This window comes from Arvicanthis niloticus, chromosome 8 (genome assembly GCF_011762505.2).
Source record: "Arvicanthis niloticus isolate mArvNil1 chromosome 8, mArvNil1.pat.X, whole genome shotgun sequence".
In the NCBI taxonomy this organism is placed as follows: Eukaryota; Metazoa; Chordata; class Mammalia; order Rodentia; family Muridae; genus Arvicanthis; species Arvicanthis niloticus.
The window spans coordinates 70327702-70347809 of record NC_047665.1 but is presented as its reverse complement, the minus strand read 5'-3'; the positions used below and the strand labels follow the sequence as shown (position 1 = coordinate 70347809).

The 20108-nt window shown below is 42.4% G+C and overlaps 1 long non-coding RNA gene and 1 pseudogene across 1 annotated transcript in view; both read right to left on the bottom strand.

Annotated features, from left to right (window-relative positions):
- LOC143443215 (uncharacterized) overlaps positions 1-20108 on the bottom strand; it is a 133378-nt gene that overhangs the window by 103845 nt on the left and 9425 nt on the right. The window lies entirely within an intron of this gene.
- Positions 13124-14686, bottom strand: LOC117713414 (ras GTPase-activating protein-binding protein 1 pseudogene; annotated as a pseudogene).

The following is a 20108-nucleotide window of genomic DNA, read 5'->3' as shown; positions in this document are numbered from 1 at the left end:
AAAGGGGGTTGGGGGGGAGAGTATCTCTTTCTCACCAACACCACTGCAGACAGACGAGAGGCAGAGCTGGCTCTCCTGTGCTCACACTCTCAGGCTGGCTCACCTGCACCTCCCACAGCCGAGTGGGCTCTACTATTCTGCCCACTCTCCCAAGGACTGCGGTAGGTGAGGGACAGGGTCAGCTCTCCTGCTTTGATGACCTCAGGACCAGCATTCCTGCTTGCTGTGGGTGGCAAGGGGTGAGGAGGTGGCATCTCTCTCTCACTCATGGTGACATATATATATATATATATATATATATATATATATAGAGAGAGAGAGAGAGAGAGAGAGAGAGCTCTCGTTTTAAAATAAAAATCAATAGGAGATACCTAGATAATGTTCTGCCCGGCTTGGTGTGGAAAACAAGGGCCAGTAGCAAAGTCCGTTCATCGGTGCATTAACGTGCCGAAGCTGAGCGCACTGCTAACCACGGAGAATCAATTCTGTTTTTGTTCCGACTCTGCTAAGGTCATAGAGCAATGACCTCTGTGTCAGCTTACTTGGCAAACATGAACACAACCAGCTCTCAACAGTGGAACATGCCTTTATCTTCCTGCTTGGCATGCTCCCACTGGCTTTAGTATAAGTGGGAAGGAGATTAAGAGAAACCAACAGGGCTTGCTGGAGACCACAGCGAGGCACCACCCACACATGTGTCCTGAGGACCTAATGCTGGGGATTTAACTGTAAGCCTTTGGCATCATGTAAATGAAAAGGGTAGAAAAGCAGAAGGGTGAGGGAGGAAAGAGGAACAGGAACCAGGGAGGGGGGAGAGGAGCCATTTAAGCAGTGAGGAAGCTGTGCTACCTAGAGAGTGAGAAATTAAGGGGTCCAAAACAAAACCCCTGTCACCTGCCCCACCTAGAAAATCCAGCAATTCCCAAATAACTTAATCCAAGTAACTTTCATCACCTGGTCCTTTGTGTAAGTGTTGCTGTTAGAACAACCCCCCCAAACACACAAACACACACACACAAACAGGCTACCATTTAAATTCAGCTAGGCAACTGAGTCTCCTACTGCTTCCTAAACAGTATAATTCAATGAAAAGAATTCTTCTGTATTTTAAAATTATTAGAAATCTTTTTATCACAAATGTAAAATGCTCATTAATGTGATCTAGGAGGTATCCAGTGTCAATCTTGGGCCTCCCCATACATGTGCACATGTTCACCCACACACAAACATTCATGCACACCACACATACATGCATATGCAAAACTAATTCATCAAAGAATTTACTGTATTTGAAAAGCAAACTCCTCAAAAATTACCATGGAACAGACATGAACAAATTGGACAATACCAGTCAAGAAACACATTTCTCTGGTCAAAAAAAGTACAACTTATAAGAGATAACTCAAAATCTAGCCAGAGACCTTATATTTTTGGTTGGGAGCCTAGCCTTTAACAGTGGAGCCATCTCTCCAGCCCATATTCAGAGAGCTTACTTGACTTTTTTTTCCCTAAAATATTTTGGAAATGCAAAAAGGTTAGCTATTGTGCCCATCATGTTTCCAATACTCTAACAAATTCCTGAGATAATCAACTTCTCAGGAGAAAAAGTTTATTTTGAGTCACAGTTTCAAAGGTTTTGTTTCATGGTGGCTTAGCCCTGTTGGTTTTGGCCTGTTCTGGCATAGGGCTTCAAGACAGTAACATGTGGCAGTGGAGAACTGTTTCCTCGGGGTACCCACAAAGCACAGGAGAGTTGCAGCAAGGTGCCAGCTCTGGATATTCCCTTCAGGGGTAGATCTCCAGTGACCTGATTTCCTTCCATTAGTCCCGCCTCCTAAAGGCTATACCACCTACCCAAGACTGGGGACCTCTAAACTAAGCCGACCTCCCCATATCAATCATTAATCAAGGAAATGCCTCATCACAGAAATGCCCACAGGCCAATCTGACGGAGGCAATTCCTCAGTTGAGGTTCTCTCTTGCCAGGTGATTCCAGTTTGTGTCAAACTGATGAAGACAACCCAGCACAACTGATCCCTTGCCACTTAGACACTAACACATTACCATTAAAACACAACCTTTCCTCTCTTGTTTGCACCCAAGAACTTATGGTAATATTAACATCACAACATGAAACACAGTCCAACTTTTAAAAGTCACACAGTCTCTAAAATGTCAACACTTTAAAAAATAAAAGTTTAACGTTTCTTTAAAATATCCAAAATCTCTTAACTGTGGGCTTCTGTAAAAGCCAAAATAAACCAAGGCCCAATTACAAGTTCAAAGCAAAACCCAAATCCAACAGTCAGAAGTGAAAGAGGAAAGACTTATTTTCCATTGTTGTTTCAGAGGTTTTTGTCCATGGTCACTTAGCCCAGCTGCTCCAGGTCTAAGACCAAACATCATGGCAGGGGGTGGTACCAAAGCAATGAGACTCTAATCATAGCAAGATGAGCGGGGCTGGGATTAAAGAGCCCCTCTAAGGGCATATCCCCAGTGACCTTCCCTCCACCAGGTCTCGCCTCAAGTCCCACTCCATCCCAACGTTACCATCACTTATGGATCAAGTCTGCAATACATACACAACCTTTAGGGAAGAGTTAGCAAGCAGAGACTAGGAGGAATGTAATTTCCCCACACCTATGGTGGGCTTGAGATCTTGAAAAGACTTGAGAACAGCCACAAAGGACAGTCTCCTGTTTCTTGTTCTCATTTTTAATAGATTTATATTTTCTGTAGGAGTGTTTGCTTTCATATAGGTCTGTATACCATGTGTATGTCTGATGCCCATAGAGGTAAGAAGAGGACATTGAGAACTGGAGTTATGTATGCTGTGAGTCACCATGTTCGTGCTGGAAACTAAACCCAGGTCCTTTGAAAGAGCAGTAAGTTCGTTGAATCACTGAGCTATCTCTCCAGCCCCGTAGTGTTCTGGGAAAAAGAAAAAAAAAACACTGAATTTTTATTCGTGTATTTTGAGTGTGTGTATATCTGTGTGAATGCACATCTTCTGTGGTGCACATACATGATACATGTAGAGGTCAGTGGACAACCTGGAATTTGTTTTTCTCCTTCTGCCATGTGGGTCCTAGGGAATCAAACTCAGATCCTCAAGCAAGTACTGTTACTTTCTGATCCCTCTGAGCAGCAGCCAGCCTAATGTTACCTTGTATCCTGTGGGTTTTGGGGGGCGGCAGGGATGGGGGGGGATGGAAGAAATAGTCCCTTGAAATTGCCTCTGGTGAGTCAAGAAAAGAAGACAGATTAGGATAGTTTGAAGCTGAAAGAGATGCATTGGTCACAGGAGTGTGGGAGACCCAAGAAAGGCCAGAGGCACAGGAGTTTGGAACAGAGGGAGAGGTAAAAATAAAAAAACAAGGTGACAAAGATGATACTGAAAGTTAAGAACTGCAGCTGAGGGCCGGAGACATGGCTCAGCGGTTAAGAGCACTGACTGCTCTTCCAGAGGTCCTGAGTTCAATTCCCAGCAAGCACATGGTGGCTCACAACCATCTGTAATGGGATCCGATGCCCTCTTCTGGTGTGTCTTAAGACAGCAACAGCGTACTTACATATGTATAAATAAATAAATTAAAAAAAAAAAAAAGAACTGCAGCTGAGGCAGAGGACCCTGTAGAGAGAGGAAACCCATGAATGAACGAATGAATGAATGAAGCGGGGCTGTGATTCATGGTGTGGACAGGTTCCTTTTCTGGGCTGGTTTGTTCTGGGAGCTGAGATCCAGGGCCTCAAGCTGGGATGGAGAGTAGGCAGGAACCCTGGGCCTTTCTCTAGCGTTGGGTCTCTCTTTTTCCCTCCTGTGCTTCTTCAGAGACCAATCTTTTTTCTGGAGTAACACATTCTTTCCCAATGTGGCTAATACCAACCAAGATTCAAATAATAAAAATCCATCCTTGATAGACTGTTTAAGGATTCTGCTTCCCCTGTAGAGTGAAGACAAGACGATACTGTGCGGAGCAGCGATTAGGAGTAAATGAGGGCGTCCACATGAGGTCTGATGCTGCCCAAGCCTGGATAACAGCACGGTTTCTGGGGAACTTAAACAGTTCACAGGTCCTGCCTGATATCTACTGAGGAAAACGTCTTAACAGGACAAGACCAGGAAATTGAATTTCACTAGGCTCAACGGCTTCCTTTTCCTCCCTTTCTGACAGTCAAACAAAGAACAAAAGTTGGGATATAGGTTACAAGACATCAGCAAATCTTGGTGAGGGGCCTTGTTTTGAAAAACAGACTAAGACCTGCAACTCACATCACCCGAGTTAAGGCTCAAGCAGAATCTTCACTATCTCTCCCAAGAGCTAAGAGTGGAGCACCCACGTGACTCCGAAGTGCCCCAGAGTCCAGAGTAGCATCAGCATCCACCTGACTCCAAACCTAAGAGTGGCACACCCACGTGACTCCGAAGTGCCCCAGAGTCCAGAGTAGCATCAGCATCCATGATCCTAAGAGTGGAGCACCCACGTGACTCCAAACCTAAGAGTGGAGCACCCACATGACTCTGAAGTGCCCCAGAGTCCAGAGTAGCATCTCAGGTGCTGTTTTCTAAACTCAGAAACCTAAAGAATTCTGGGGCAAGCCTTAAACTCTGTTTAAGCCCTTCAAAACCCACCCTTCTCAGAGGGGCCTGGGAATCTAAATTTAACAAGTCCTCCCAGGTGACTTTTACCACTAGGCAAATTAGGAAACATGGCTTGAAGTCAATGTTTATTGAGCACACACCTGTCCTGTGTAGTGTTAAAGCACTTTCATGTGGATGTCGTCAGTTTCTCCTAACAACCTTCATCTTCAGTTCACAGGGGAGCCACCCCTCTTTAGCCAATTAAGGATGGATTTTGCTGTTTGAGTCCTAGGGTAACCTCATTTCCATATCTCTAGTCTCTTGATTTAGATTTTAAACTCCCTCTCACCTTGAAATTAAGCACCAGTTTGCAATTGACTTTTACAAAGAGCCCCACAGACTTCAATGCATAAAACAGAGGACCCGGAACCTCTAGGCACTTGTAAGGAATCAATCAATGGCTCCTTCTGCTCTTTGTCCGTGCACTTGGCCGTGTAAGATGCTACCTTGATTTTGGAGATTTGAGACAGAAGTTGGCTGCAGAACCTGTTATTGAGAGCAAAGATCTTTTGAATTACACTGAGAATCGGAGTCCTGCAGAAACTGAACCAGGAAAAGGAAAACAGAACGATCATCTGTTTGTGCTGGCTCTGCAAGCCAGGGTGCTGGCGAGGCCGGAGAATTTCAGCTGCTAAGAAAAAGGTAATGGATATTTCCAGTTTCCTGTCACGCCCTCCTCCCACATTCTTATCCTCATGCTCAGCGGTCTTTGGAGACTCATAGTTTCCAGTTTACTAAAAACCCACACTCATCCATCCCTTACAATGAGTCCTCTTACACTTGTCCGGACTTTACAGTTTGTACATCCTAATACTTTCCACATCTGTGTTTATCCAATAACACAAAAGTAGACACATCCAAGCTGTGACCCATTCATCTCTACCCCAGGGACAATCAGACAAAGGATGTTTGAGTCCTCTGTCTTCTCATCAGCAGTATCCTGCCTCCTTCAACATAGGGAAGCTTTGCCTTGCTCTGTAATTCAGAATCCCTCTCTAGAAACTTACAACACTCATTAAGTACATACTGTCAGTCGTTCTTCTATATGATCCTAACAAACTCGGGTTACCAATACTTTTCTTTTTTCCCAGCAGATAAAACTAAAAGAGTGATATTTTTAAAGTTCAATTTTTTTTTTTCTAATCTTACGTCTGTGAGATGGCTCAGCAAGTAAAAGTGATGTGGAAATTTAGGGAAGTCCACCACAGTTACCACGTTACTGGGGCTTTTGGGGTCCCCTTTGGAGGTTACTAGTCTCATTTGTAAAAAATAATTTAAGAGTGGACACAAAGGGAAGCTTAAAGACATTTTGTTAGACTTTAAATGAAAAACTCCCGGGTGGGAAGCTGTAACTCTTACCAGCTTCCTGGAGAAAGATGGAGACTAGAAAAAAAGGCTTGGTCTAAGCATAGACGTCAGACATTCAGGGCATCTATCTGGTGGGAAGGGGAGGTGGAGAAGAAGAAAGCCCAAAATGTTAGGAAAAGCATGCTTAGAAAAACAAAGGGAGAAAGATTACAATGTTTTGTATGATTCAGAACCACAGGCTCCAGGGCTTCAGCTCTGTGACTGCTCTTAAGTACAGAAATACCAGGGAAGAAAAAGTACATGGTCCAATTAAAGAGATAATTATTCCTCCTATCACTTTAGCATGAGCTAAGGTGAACTCTCTTGGCCAGGTGATTGGCCCTTTAGGATGAACTCCATGTTTTGAGTAACTAATAGGTCTCCATCTAGGCCGGAGAACTAGCTTTCTCCAATGGTCCTCCACACAGCCCCCATCAAGGCTGCAGTAAAGGTGCTTTCTACCAAGCTTAACAACCTGAGTTCAACCCCTGGAATGCACATGGTGGTAGGAAAGAATCAACTACATACATACATACATACATACATACATACACATGCACACACACACATCAACACACACATATACAGTAAATAAGTGTTTTTTAAAAGTAACTTGTTTGTTGGTAGGTATAACTTCAAAGTCTACATTCTTCCTTGTAATACTTAATATTCCAGCATTTTCTTCATTCATTGATTCAAGTATGTATGTGTGATTTCCACAGGGACATGGAAAACAGACATGCAGTGCTTCTTTATCCTAGAGGCACAGAGAGCACTGGGTGAAAATGTTACTACAACAGTTGTTGGTTTCCCTACCTGCCAAGCCAACCTCACCAAACCACCCATAAATGCAACAAATAAAAGGCACACCAACTAAATGGACTGCCCTAGTACTTCCACCAAGCACAAACATTCTGTGTTATCACTTGAGTACAGAACTATTGCCTGGGCAGCCACAGGCTTGGCTCACTCACACCCTGGGTGACCTCTGGCATGGTGTATCTCCACTTGGCAGATCATGCCCACTCAAGGATGACAGAATGGCCTTCTGACTGATGCAGAGCCCTAATGACTCAGGACAGGGAAGACTTCCCTCTGTTACCTACTGAAAGTTGCTCACTTGGCAGTTTTAGAAATTAAGTCAGAACACCGTTGCTTAATAGTTGGTGGGTCCGTATGTTCTGCCCTGTGTCTTGTATATCCAGTAGTGATCGTCCATTTGCTTACTTAACTGTAGCATGATGAAGTGGCATTAAGCTATAGATCTTTCTCAGGACTATGGGAGATTGTGTGTGTGTGTGTGTGTGTGTGTGTGTGTGTATGTGTGTGTATGAATATGTATGTGTATGTATACATATGCACATGCACATATACATATATATATATATATATATAGAGAGAGAGAGAGAGAGAGAGAGTACATAAGTAGATGTCCTCTAATTTGATAATTGTTTCAGCATTGCCTTTCATGTGAGACTAACATGTGCTTGCTAGAAGAACTACAGGCTCGTAAACATAGTCAACCCACTCTACTCTCTTGACCCATTGCCTCAGCCTCTATCCTATCTCACAGCCTTTCTCTTAACACTCATATTTCTGCAGCTTCTTCTCTATGTGATACAGCATTCTTTTTTTTTTTTTTTTTTTTTTTTTTCCTGTTTAACATGGAACCCAGGGTACAGAACATGCTAGACAAGTGCTCGGCTGCTGGACCACATGTCTAGCCCACAGATAGTTTTAACAGTAAGACAAACCCTCTACTTCTTTACTCTCTGCTTTAGAATATTTAAACTGCCTTCTAATTTTACTTATAATAGTTCCAGATGTCATATGAAATCTGCTTGGGTCCCCGCCAACATCTCTGACCCCATCTAATTCCTCATTGCATAAATATTTTTGGAATGAACCAGTAACATGTTTCTGAGACTGAAGAGATGGTTCAGTGGTTAGGAACACAGACTATTTTTGCAGAGGATGTGAGGTCAGTTCCCAGCACTTATATAGGGCAACTTCAGACTGTGTGTAACTGCAGATCCAGGTGAGTCTGAGGCCCCCTGCTGGTCACTATGAGCATTGCATTTATATGCAGAACCCCTTCCATTCAGGCACAACCATAGATACCTCATTTCAAATAAAATGAAATAAACTTTTTTTCTTTAATTTTATAACTTATGGAAACTTCGCAAAACTATTGTGCTAGAACATAGCATGAATTCCAGGTAGTCATCTGGATGACAACTAATTGATAAGTATCATTGGTAAACACATCAATTATCAGTCATTAGCTCTGCTTTGTCAATAATGAACACTAAACTTCAACCCAATACACCTCAAAGGGAATTTGTGAAAGCCATACACTTTCATTTTTGGTCGCCTGATAGTTAATAGGGCAAAAGTCAAATAGAATTATCTGTATCAGCCAAACAGTACTGTTCTAAGGGTGTTTTAATGATAATGATTTGCCTGGCTGACTGCTCTGTCTGTCAATCAAGGATTCCTTAAATCTTATACATAAAAAATTTTTCAAAGAATTTTCACCAATTATTAATATTATTTTACTAAGTTTACTATAGCTTAGATTTACTAACAACACCCAGCCAACTGACAGCAACTACTCAGAACACTAGGAAGGGAAGTGTCAATACTGCCATGATCTAGGAATAGTTGACAAACAGTAAGCCCTTACTGGGCTTTGGGTCTGTGATTGACAGGTTCATTAGTATGCTGGCTTTGTCCCAAGAATCCTTATGCTGTCACACTTGGCTATATGATCATGAAGCAACGCAGACCACAGATAAAACCCACAATTCTACCTGAGCAGATCCAATGAAAAGCAGCCCAGATTGTCAGTTAAACATATAGTTAGAGAAGTAAATGAATCCAGGTAAAAATATATAATTACTTTGAAAAAGACTTTTTCAGGATTATGAGTCCCTTAACTACCCCCTTCTTAACCAATATTTATTTATAGCAGCTAGGCCCTTGAGTCCAGGAAAGTCATGCTTCAGGATTCAGTCTGGGCATGTTTTATGACCCAGGACAAGGGATGGACCACATTGCATTTTTGAAACTAACCCATTTTATCCTGAAAGTTCATTTTCAATTCACTCTCAATAGCAAAGAAAAAAAGTCATTTTTCTAGACATTTTTAATTTAGACTGAAAGGAAACCCAGGGGCTTAAAATGATTTAACTATTCTAAATTCTAATGTAATTAGAAAAATGTCATTTAATGCCTTATCTTCAAAATACAATCTCTTGAAATAAACCCGAATGACTCAAGTGTGCAGAATCAGCAAACAAATGCAGACCAAGAGGGCAGATTGACATTAATGGGTTTTGATATATCCGCTGAGAATCACACGGGCGTCACAAGCTTTAATCAGTCCAGGAAATACAGAAGAGTCAATGGTAAAAATAGGATATCAAAAAGGAAATTCAGTGATCAAAATGAACTCCAGCTCATTGAATTGGTACACTGAGAAACAGCCGGTTTTCTACTTGAAAATCTTCTGACTTGGGGCTGGGGGGACGGCTCAGTGGTTAAGAGGGCATCTTGTTTTGTAGAGGATCTGAGTTCAACTACCAGCCCCCAAATCAGGTAGCTCACAACTATCTGCTACTCCAGCTAAGCCAACACTCTCTTATGGCCTCTAAAGCACCTGACACCTGACCTCCCTTCTCTCTCTCTCTGTCTCTGTCTCTGTCTCTGTCTCTGTCTCTGTCTCTGTCTCTCTCTCTCTCTCTCACACACACACACACACAAACACATGTACACACACACATAAAAATGTCTTTTTCAACACTCTCCTAAACTGAAAACAAACAAAATACCTACAATCTAGCAACATCCTTTTAAAAGGAGAGAAAGGACTTGCAAAGAGGCAATACAGCCCACAGTTCCTAAGAAACTTGAATACAAATTAGTAACTTTGTTTGCTATCTTTGGGCTGTTGCAGGTGGATCCAGGCCCCACAGGCACAAGCCAGAACACACCCCCACCCCAAACAGTTCCTGAAAGGGGAAGAGACTGCTCAAGTAAATGGTCAGTGGAGTTTTCTGCTGCAATGGCCTGTCCAGCATCCATTCTATGTGATATCTAATGTTATTTATGTAAATGTTAATATGGCAAGAAATACAGAAGATTGAACTAGGTACCCAGAAAAGATTAACAGTTGCCTTCTCCCTTTCATCTAATTTAGTGAATTAAACCAGGAGTAAACACTGGGTACCCAATTATGTTCTGGCTCCAGTTGTTTTTAATCCAACCACTATTTTAACATTAATTATTCATTTTTAATTAGCATCAATTCATTTTTCAAACAAAGCTTACACTTTAAAGCATCTTTAGCACAAATTGCAATAAAGAACTTTTTAATAAGAGGTACAGTCATCCCTTAATTTCCATGGGCGATTGGTATCAGGACTTCAGGGACTAACAAAAATTCACAAATGGGTCGGGGAAGATGGCTCAGTGGGAAAAATGCTTGCTGTTCCAGCAGGAAAAACTGATTTCAAATCCCAGCACTTGTCAAAGCAAGGTGTGACATTGACCTTCACACACACACACACACACACACACACACACACACACACACAAAGCTTGCCCCCACATGAACCTGTACAAACAAAAGATGAATAAAAAGTTAATGGTTAGGTCCTTGGGTGATATATATATATATATATATATATATATATATATATATATGTATATGTATTTCTAGATTACTTATAACATCCAATGTACTATAAATTTTATGTAACCAGTTGCTACCCTGACTCGTTTAGAGAATTATGGCAAAATGGATATTCATAGTCTGATTATGCAATTTCACCTTTACTATTTATTTTATGTGTATGAATAATTTGCATGTATATATGTACACCAAGTGTATGTGTGGGGTCAACAGAGTGCAGGAGAGGGAATCAGATCCCCTGGAACTGGGATTTAGGGATGTTTGTGAGTCAATAGGTGATTGTTAAGAATTCCTATCTGAGTCCTCCGAGAGTGCAATACGTACTCTTAACCACCGCGCTTTCTTTCCATCCTCCACAGTTTTTTTTAGTTGGTTGGTTTTAGTATTTTTGATTCGCAGTTAGTTGAATAGATGGCTGTGAAACCTGCCAACATCGAGAGAGAGAACTGTATTTCAAACCAAAAGAAAACAACCTCAGCCTGAAAGGAGAAGCTATGCACTTTTGCAAGTTGTGTTTCCATTAGAAGAGTGTGTAAATGTATTTCACTTGACAAAAACCCATTTTCATGTAGCAATACATTTTAGCTTGCTTCTAGATTCTGGGTAGATGAATCCAGAGAGCTGTGGTGACAATTTTGGAATTTTGGTCTCTTTAAAAAACACAGAAATATAAGAATATGTTTCCATTTTAATCCCAGGTGTGGAATACAGGGCTACTTCAGATTGTCCACAGCAGCTGACTATGATTTGCCTTGTGCAGGAGGCATGATTTTGCAAGACACAGGTATTTTCTACAATTGTGTGACATTTGGAATTCTGGGGACTTTTCAGAAGGTATATAAACACTAGGGGCCCGAGAGGCGGGTGGGTTCTTGGTTGATTGGTTGTTGGTTGCTGTTGGTTGCTGCTGGTCACAGTTGTTAAGTAGTTGTGGACAAAGAAGAGACAAGAAGAAATTAGATATCCTAACAGTGAAGATCAAACGTGGCCTGAGGAACTCAACCCCCTAACCAGCAGGAATTAATCTAAAAATAAAGTCACCTCCTTTCCCTTCTATCTTTTTTTCTCTCTCCTATTTAGAGTTAGGGGCTTGAGGGGAGGAAAAAGAAAAAAGAACCCACAAAGTATCAAAAGACCAGCTACAGAGAGCTAGGGAAAATCATCTTTCCAGAACTCACTAGTTACCAATTCAGTGCAGAGTTTGGATTCACTAGTCACTCTTGAATCTCAGGTCTAACTGGAGCCCAACTGTGGCAGAAGAAGCCAGTGCAGATCCTCCACAGCTCTCTCCCAAGGGATGGATGAATGGATGGGTGACATGCTGCAGTCTAGCCACAGAGGAACCTATAACTTCAATGGCATCAGATGAGGCTATGTATAGCTGGGATCACCAACAAGCAAGGACCAAAGTCCAAGCCTCGAACAGGACCAACCAACATGGACAAGCATGTACACTGCATAAATATATACTGTATACAGGTGGGCTATTGCCAAGAAGGGAAACTCTCTCAGGGCTTTCTCCACCTCCCTCATCTCAGTCTCTTGGCACATTTACTTTATCACTTTGAGAAACAGCTACATTTTCTGCTCCTCTGAGACTTTGTGGAATAAATTACATATATGATCTTTTAAATTTAGATGTTAGCACCCCTGACTCCAAATGTGCCGTTTATTCCAAAAGAAAAACACTGATCTTGCATGGGCTGCATGTGTACCCAGGTGCTAAGGGCCACCTGCATCAGGATTACGATTTCCCCTTGATGGATCCCTGTGGGCGAAAGCATGAGAGAGTGACAGAAAGCAGAAAAAGAATGGCAGAATTGAGCAACCCTTTAGACCAGCGGTCCTTGGCCTTCCTAATGCTTTGGTACAGCTCCTCGAGTTGTGGTGACTCCCAACCATCAAATACTTTTTGTCGCTATACCAAAACTGTAACTTGCTACTGTCTTTGTTTTTTCCTGGAAACACCTTTTAGCCACACTAGCAGGGACCCAGTGGCAGTTGCCAAAAGACATTTTTTTTCCACACCAGAAAGGAGCCAAGACTTGATTTTTCCTGCTTCCAAAATGTTCATCAAATCCGTGTCTCTCAACAAATGAAACATCCATTGTCAGTGAAACTGAGACGCCTTCCTCTGGGGAATGGTGGTGAAACTCCAGTCTGTGTGTGTTGTGTGAGCAGGAAGGTCAGTCTTTCCTCTTCTTTACAAATCTATTCCTCCTAAAGTATCATTCCGGAAAACTGGGAATGAAGGACTAAAGGGTCAAGGGAGGAAAGGGGCTTGGGGAGCACACACCATGAACACAATTGAAATTAAAATTGTACAAACTCAAGCAGTTTATAATAGACTACTCCAAGACACCAAAGGCTGATTGAAGGAATTCACCATTCTGCAGGCGCCGGGGCTATGTGCTGTGTGGAGAGCTGAGCCAAGCAATTCACTGCCTTGAAGTTGTCATCCCCCTGCCCCCACCATAGCCTGGTTTCTGCACCTCAACAGGGAGGGCCTCTCATCCCACCACTCAGTCCACCACAGGGCCTCCAGGTCACCGAAGGCGGTTATCCCTGCGGTCATTTTCCTGTCAGTCTTCTCTTCCACGTTCAGGTGGACCACACCTCAGAACATGATGGGCCTATTATTAAGGACCTTCTGAACAGATACAGAATCATCAAACACCAAAACCAAAATTGGGTAACTTCCCTCCACTGTTGATGCGTGGCTCTTCCACATTCCCATAATCTGGGAAAAAATCTTTCAGTTCCAGCTTGTCAACCTCATGTGGGCAGGTTCCCAATGAAGAGCTGGTGACTGTCAGGGTGCATCACCATCCTTTGAGGGTCTGTAGTTCCTGGTTCACTAGCCTCACAGATTAGTCGGGATCCGCTCTGAGGAAGGATATTGATCCGTTGCTCTCGAAATCTCTGATCCCTCTGAGGCCTTTGTGGTAGGATCTGAGAGTCAGGCTTAGCCTTTGGACGGGGCTGTGATGCTGGCACTTTGACCACACAAGGTGGTGTCCCCATTACTGAAACATCCCCACCAGGAGGAAGGCTCTTACTAGTCACAGATGCTCAAAAAAAATGTCCTCAAGTCCTCCTGTGCTGGGGCCACATTTGCTGGGGCTGGAGCAGCATTCTTCTGCACATCCTTGGGAGCAGCTTTTTCCAATTCCGGTTCAGGCTTGTCCTCTTGAGTTGCCGGGCACAGGTTCCAGCTCTGGTTCCAGTTCTACAACAGGCTCCTCTAAGTGCTCCTCCATGTCATTGCTGACAGTTTGATCACAGAAAGTTCTAGAATCATGAGGCACCACCTCTAGTGTCTGCTGTCTTTCTTCAGGTTCCTCTACTTCTTCCTCAGATTCCTCTTGAGGCTCTGTGACAAAGCCACTGAAGACCTCAACTTGGTATCTGAAGATGTCATTGTGAACATAGAATTTGTTGGCAACAGAGCCCTCAGGAGCAAGGACAAAGGTCTGCATGAACCTCGGCAGGGCCTGGATGTTGTTGGACAGTAGCCCCATCACTTGGACCACCACCCTTTCATTCAGAGTTGCATGAGCACCCACATGGCAGATCTTGGTGTGGCAGTTGGTGAACTTTTGTGACATCACTTTCCTGTGGATTTCCTTCTGCCTGTAGACTGCATCTGCTGGCTTCCCATTGGAATCCAAGCCACCATGGACATAGGAAGAGTTCTTTTCATAAAATCTGTGCAGCATGTCCAGGGCCTGGTTTAGTAGGGTGTGGTACTGTCACACAAACTACCGACCAACCAGCAGGGGATTAGGCGTCTCCATAACCAGGACAGGGCTGCTGCGTGGGAGGAGGTGGCAGTGTCCCTTGCGTAATTTTGCTACTGTTATGAATTGTAATGTAAATATTTTTGGAATTGAACGTTTACCAAAGAGGTCATGACACACTAGTTGAGAATCGTTTTAGACCAATCTAAGTGATGAAGAAACCAAAGTTCAGGAGATCCTGGTTGATGCCTAGTAGAAAGAACGAGGCAGCCCCAAGCTGAGTCTTCAGTTCTCAGCACAAAAGCCACATCCAACCATACATACTGTTACACAGTGGATGTGCAATGCCCCCCACAGGCCCCTGGGAATTCTTGGTCCCCAGCTGGAGGCATTCTTTTGGAGTGAAGTCTAAAGGAAGGAAGTGGCTAGCTGACTGTTGGACTTACAAGTTACAGACTGGCCTTGGTTCTCACCCCAGCTGTAAGCCTCCCTCTCCCCCCCCCTCCAACCCCCATCCATAGCCCTGGTTCCCTCCTCAGCTGTAAGCCTCCCCCCACCCCATTGCATCTTTCTCACCCCCATGCATTTTCTCTCTAAAGCTCCCAGGCAAAAATAAACCCTTCCCTCTTTAAGTTGCTTCTTTCAAGAACTCTATGAGATCTTTGAGAAAAGTAATATACTTGAATAACAAGTGTTCATTGATATTTTTAATTCTACAAAAAAAGGGCACAAAGTTATATCTTAAGCCAAGTATGCACCAAGAAAGGTCACTCCCCCAATTCTAAAGTCAAATTCTATAGTAAGTAGTTATCTTTATCATTCCTAATTCACATCCCTCTTCCTGTTAAGACCTTTCTGTAATGTAGCCTCATTCTACGGGGAAAAGCTTGCCAAGGGTCAGTTTCCCAACCACCAGCTCTCAGGTACTAAATGAGTTGCTATTGCTAGAAAAAGAAAAAAAGAAAAAAAAAACATGATTTTGCAAAGAATGAGCAAATTATTCTAGTTTTTTTTTTCTCCATCTCCACTTATGCTTTAAGTCCCTCTGTATCTGAGCCCACTTTATGATCTGCACAGCAGATGCCTGACTCTCACTGTGCTTAAGGATAGACAGATCAAGACTTGCTCCCTACCACACACAATGTCTCAGTTATGTCATTTAAAGTAGTTCACACTGTTAAAGAATTAAAGTTTTATTACTGTGCCATAGCACTAAGAACAGCATTGAACTAAAGTTTGGGATGTGGGGCTTTCAAGAATCTGTAATGTTATTTTTATGCTGTAGCCGTTACATCATTAAGTTGTGCATGTTCACATTTTTTTTTAGTGTCAAACAACTAATTCAACACAGCTTAAAACGAAAACCAGCAATTCCCATTACAGCCCTCCCATTCCCCAGACATAAGCCCATTCCTGTACCTTTTTAATCTGGTATTTGATTATACATTTTAACTAATGTTCATACCTTTTGTTATGTTATAGTTATGTATTATGTTATATTTAGTGTTATAAATATAAATGCAGTTTGATGGTAACGTGTAAATGTTATTTTATAGAAATGTTAAAATATTTGGTTTTTACTTTTAAACATTACAAAATGTTTAATTATTGTTGATGTGTGTCTATGTGTGGATGAATGGATGTGTGGGGGTGCCCTGGGTGCATCTGGAGGTCAGAGGACAACTTTCAGGCATTGGTTCTCTCCTTTAACCATGCGGGCCCCAGGGACTGAGCTCAGTTCTTCAGGCTTGATGGCAATCACCTTTGCCTCCTGAGACATCTCACCTGGACCATGTTTTCAATACTGAAAATTAAGAATTTAACCCTCTTGCTTTCTCTGTGTATATATAGAATCATGTATCACTTGTAACCCCCATATATCCTTGGGAAATTTCATCATTGCATGAACTCATAGAGTGGACTTATGCAACCTGGAGGGAGGGTTATGTATAGGGCTATTCCTTCAACTAGTTACTACACTGGCTACAGTTAATAATTTGACTGCTGTAGTAAATATCTTTAAATCAATGTCCCACAGGTTGGGTGTCATTCTTTTAAGGCAGAACTGAGAACATATTATTCTGAGGCTGAGGATAGGGTGAAAACTGTCACCTTAATTCTTCCAATGACACATACCTCTGCAAAACATCAGAAGTATACATGAGAAAGTGGTTATTTGCCGAAAGTCTCTCCAGTGACTGGGAGACAGATGACTATGGGGCTTCATCACAGTTGTCAGGGACACAGGATCACTGGGCCAGGTTGAGGACACAAAGATATTTGTACCAGACTTGAAAGGGTCTCTGGGTCCAGACCCTGGCAATGTGCTGTAAGCATTCAAGTCTTTGTTCACCAGAACAGTCCATAAATAACCTAAGCAATTTCAAGTCACTGACTTTATTGTCTGTGTCTGCTTTAACTATGGAGTCTGCTGTTTCTGATTAATAATAGTGAATGAAAAACATAAATATAAAGAACATGACTGCTCTTAGATATGATGGAGAAAGTTTACTGTAGGTAAAAGAGAGCAGAGGCAGGCAGAGTCACCTGGGAGAGCCCAGAGTGGACATGACCCTTGGCCATGTAAGGAGAGGGAAGAGGGTACAGGAGAGAAGAGAGAGGGGAGCCAGGTGCAGCGGCCAAGATGGCAAAAGGTCAAAAAGGGGGGAGGGGCAGATAACCAAAATGGCCAGATTATATAGGGAAGATCTTCTGGGAGAAGAACAGCCCATCCCTAGGCTGGAGAGCTGATGGGGATAGAGGGCAGGGTATGTCAGCCATGCCCTGTAATTGGTAGGGATTGAGGGTTGATGGGAGAGCCTGGCAGCCAGATCCACTCTGTTATGTTAAATAGGCACCCAGCCATTTGTCCCAGGGTTTGAGACTTAGGGAATTCTAAGTGAGAGATCACTGAACACATAATTAAGAGTTGGAACCATTGTTTGTCCTCGGAATTTGCAAGACAGTATTCTGCCATCTTTTCATTGTTTCTATCTTGTATTAGTCAGGTCACTATTCCTGTGATATTACTGTGATACATGAGATAATCAGTGTAAAAAGAGGAAAACTTTATTTCAGGTGACAGGCTTGGAGGGTTCAGTTCACAGTCAATTGGCCTTGTTGCTTTTTAACTTGTTTGCAGTATGTCAGAACTTACGATTTTGAATGAAAGAGGAAATGAGCAGGACCCATAATTCCAAGGAAAACACACACACACAGACGACGAGAAAACTCCCACTAGGTCCTGTCTCTTAAGGTTTCTACCATCTCTCAATAGTATACTGCCAGGGATGTTCAAAATGCAAACAATAGCAAGTATGATGTCATGTTTTGCCCTAAAACTATGAATATAACTTATTTTTCCTCTCTGTAGGCTTTGATAATATTCTTTTTGAAATTCCTAATAAAGAGGGTGGGGAAATGGCTCCATAAGTTAAGTGCTCATTTACACAGTCCCAGAGCATCCATGGGAAAGCAGGGTATGGTCACCCGTGCCTAGAATTTTTACACTGGGTAATGGGAAGTATAAAGACAGGAGGATGGCGTGGGCTTTATAGCCAGCCAACATAACTGAAAACAAACAGCAAGCTGAAGGCTCAGTGACAGACCCTGTCTGAAGAGAGTAAGGTGGGGATTGATCGAATGAGACAAATGAGACACCTCAGCATTCCCTGTTAGCGTCTACAGACATGCGCCATGTGTTAAAAAAAAAAAAAAAAAAAAAAAAAAACTAGTCAAATTACCACAATGCATCACTTCAGGGGTCTCATTCCCATCTGAGTCCCCAGATCCAACTTCTACAGCTGTCCAGTATGGCCCTGTGGATGCTGAGGGACTTTGCAGTCTGGAAACTGTCACAGAGTTCTAGGAAATCTTTTCCCTAATCTTTCCTGCCAAACAGTGTCATGTTCTATTTCAGGAACACGACAGTCAGATATTAGACTTCCTAGATTAATCTTTTCGCTTTCATTTTTCATCCCATTTTCTGTGCCCTGCCTCCTTGTTCTACTTTGAGCGATTTCTTCCATTTTATCATCCACATTTCTACTGAATATTTGACTTCAGCTATGCTATTTTTAACTTCGAGAATAGGTTTTAAAAATAGCTTTCTACTCCCCAGGGTCCAAGACCTCCCTGCAGATGTCATCTGTGGGTTGATTTGTGTCTTATCTCCTCTTTGGGGTTTTGTTCTGGTCACTATGTTCTTTTCTGTTGTCTTTCTTTCCCCTCCACTTGCTCTTTCCTTTTGGTTGTTTTGCAGTTTTGTTTCCAAGATGTTTTAACTGCCTTGTGACACGATGCTGGTCCTGGGAGCATCATGCAGAGCCTGCATGTGGCGAAGTGTCTTGAGACTTGTAGCTTTTACTGAGAATCCCAACTGAATGTCTCTTCTTTTAACCCAGATCAATAAAAGGAACCTGCTTCAGGTCAGTGTGCTCAGCCACCTGGGCCTCACCTTTTTTTTTTTTTTTTCCTTATTTTATTTTATTTACATTTAAGATGCCATCCACTTTCCCCATTTCCCTTCCCTAGAAAACCCCTGTCTCATGCCCCCCCCCCTTTCCTTTTTGCTTTTATACAATTTTTTAAAAATGTTAATCAAAGGATTTATAAGTTTGGTAATGCTCAATCGGAAGCTTAACCCAATACCCAACCTAGATATAAAAACTATCTTTGACTGGTGGAGACCTGTGAACATCTGCCTCCATGTCCCCTCTCTCTTTCTCTCTCTCATCACCTGGCTTCTCCTCTCCTTCATCTTCTCTCCTTACTCCATCTCTTCCTCTCAGTACTCCTTCCCACTTAGCTCCTCCTACATATCACTCTTCCTGTTAAAGTAAAACTTTTCTCTCAAAATACAGTTAGAGCATACTTATTCCTAATTGTACCAGTGAGGTACAAGATAGTCCTAATACCCAGTCCATCATTTTGTTGACTAACTAGAACCTCTGTCATCTCTTCTAACTAAAACACTTACTTTTGATCCTGGCTTTTTTTTTTTTTTGGCTTTAGAATGAATGTCAGCTGAAAACTATCTACTCAGATCTTTTCTCTCAAAGTAAATAGCCAGGATTGGCTATGAGACTATGGGTCTTCAACCCCATCAGAAATCCGGAATGACTGAGTTAACTGAAGTTATGGGAAGCACTAAACGTAGCTTCTAAAACTTAGCCAATTTATAGAGACCACTGAACACCTAAGAAGCCCCTATACTACCGAACGTTCGAGCATCAAATCTTCAGCCTTCTGGGGCCTTACCTTTTAACATCTACATTTTCTGCTAGATGCCTGATTTCAGTATCGTTGACCTTTTTTGATTCTCTATCCAGTGTCCATGAGGTCAGAGTTCCTAGGGTTTCCCCAGAGTGGGAAAGCCTTTGTGAACTAGATATTAGCATCCACAAAAAGGACTGGGGGCCCAATGCTGTCTCCAAATGCATAGCCTTAACACCACTTGTATGGCTGCCATTAAAGGTCACCAAGGGCCTCCAGTTCTATCTATCTGTTCAGGATTCGGCAGAATTAAGCTGTGCCCAGGCACCAGCTCCCCAGTTGGATAAAGTCTTCAGCCATACAATCAACTAAATCACTTACTAGCACACTTTTTGGTTTCCACAACTCATTCCTCTCTTTTCTACTGTCTTTGTTCTTACACCTTTTCATCATTTAATGAGAAAATACT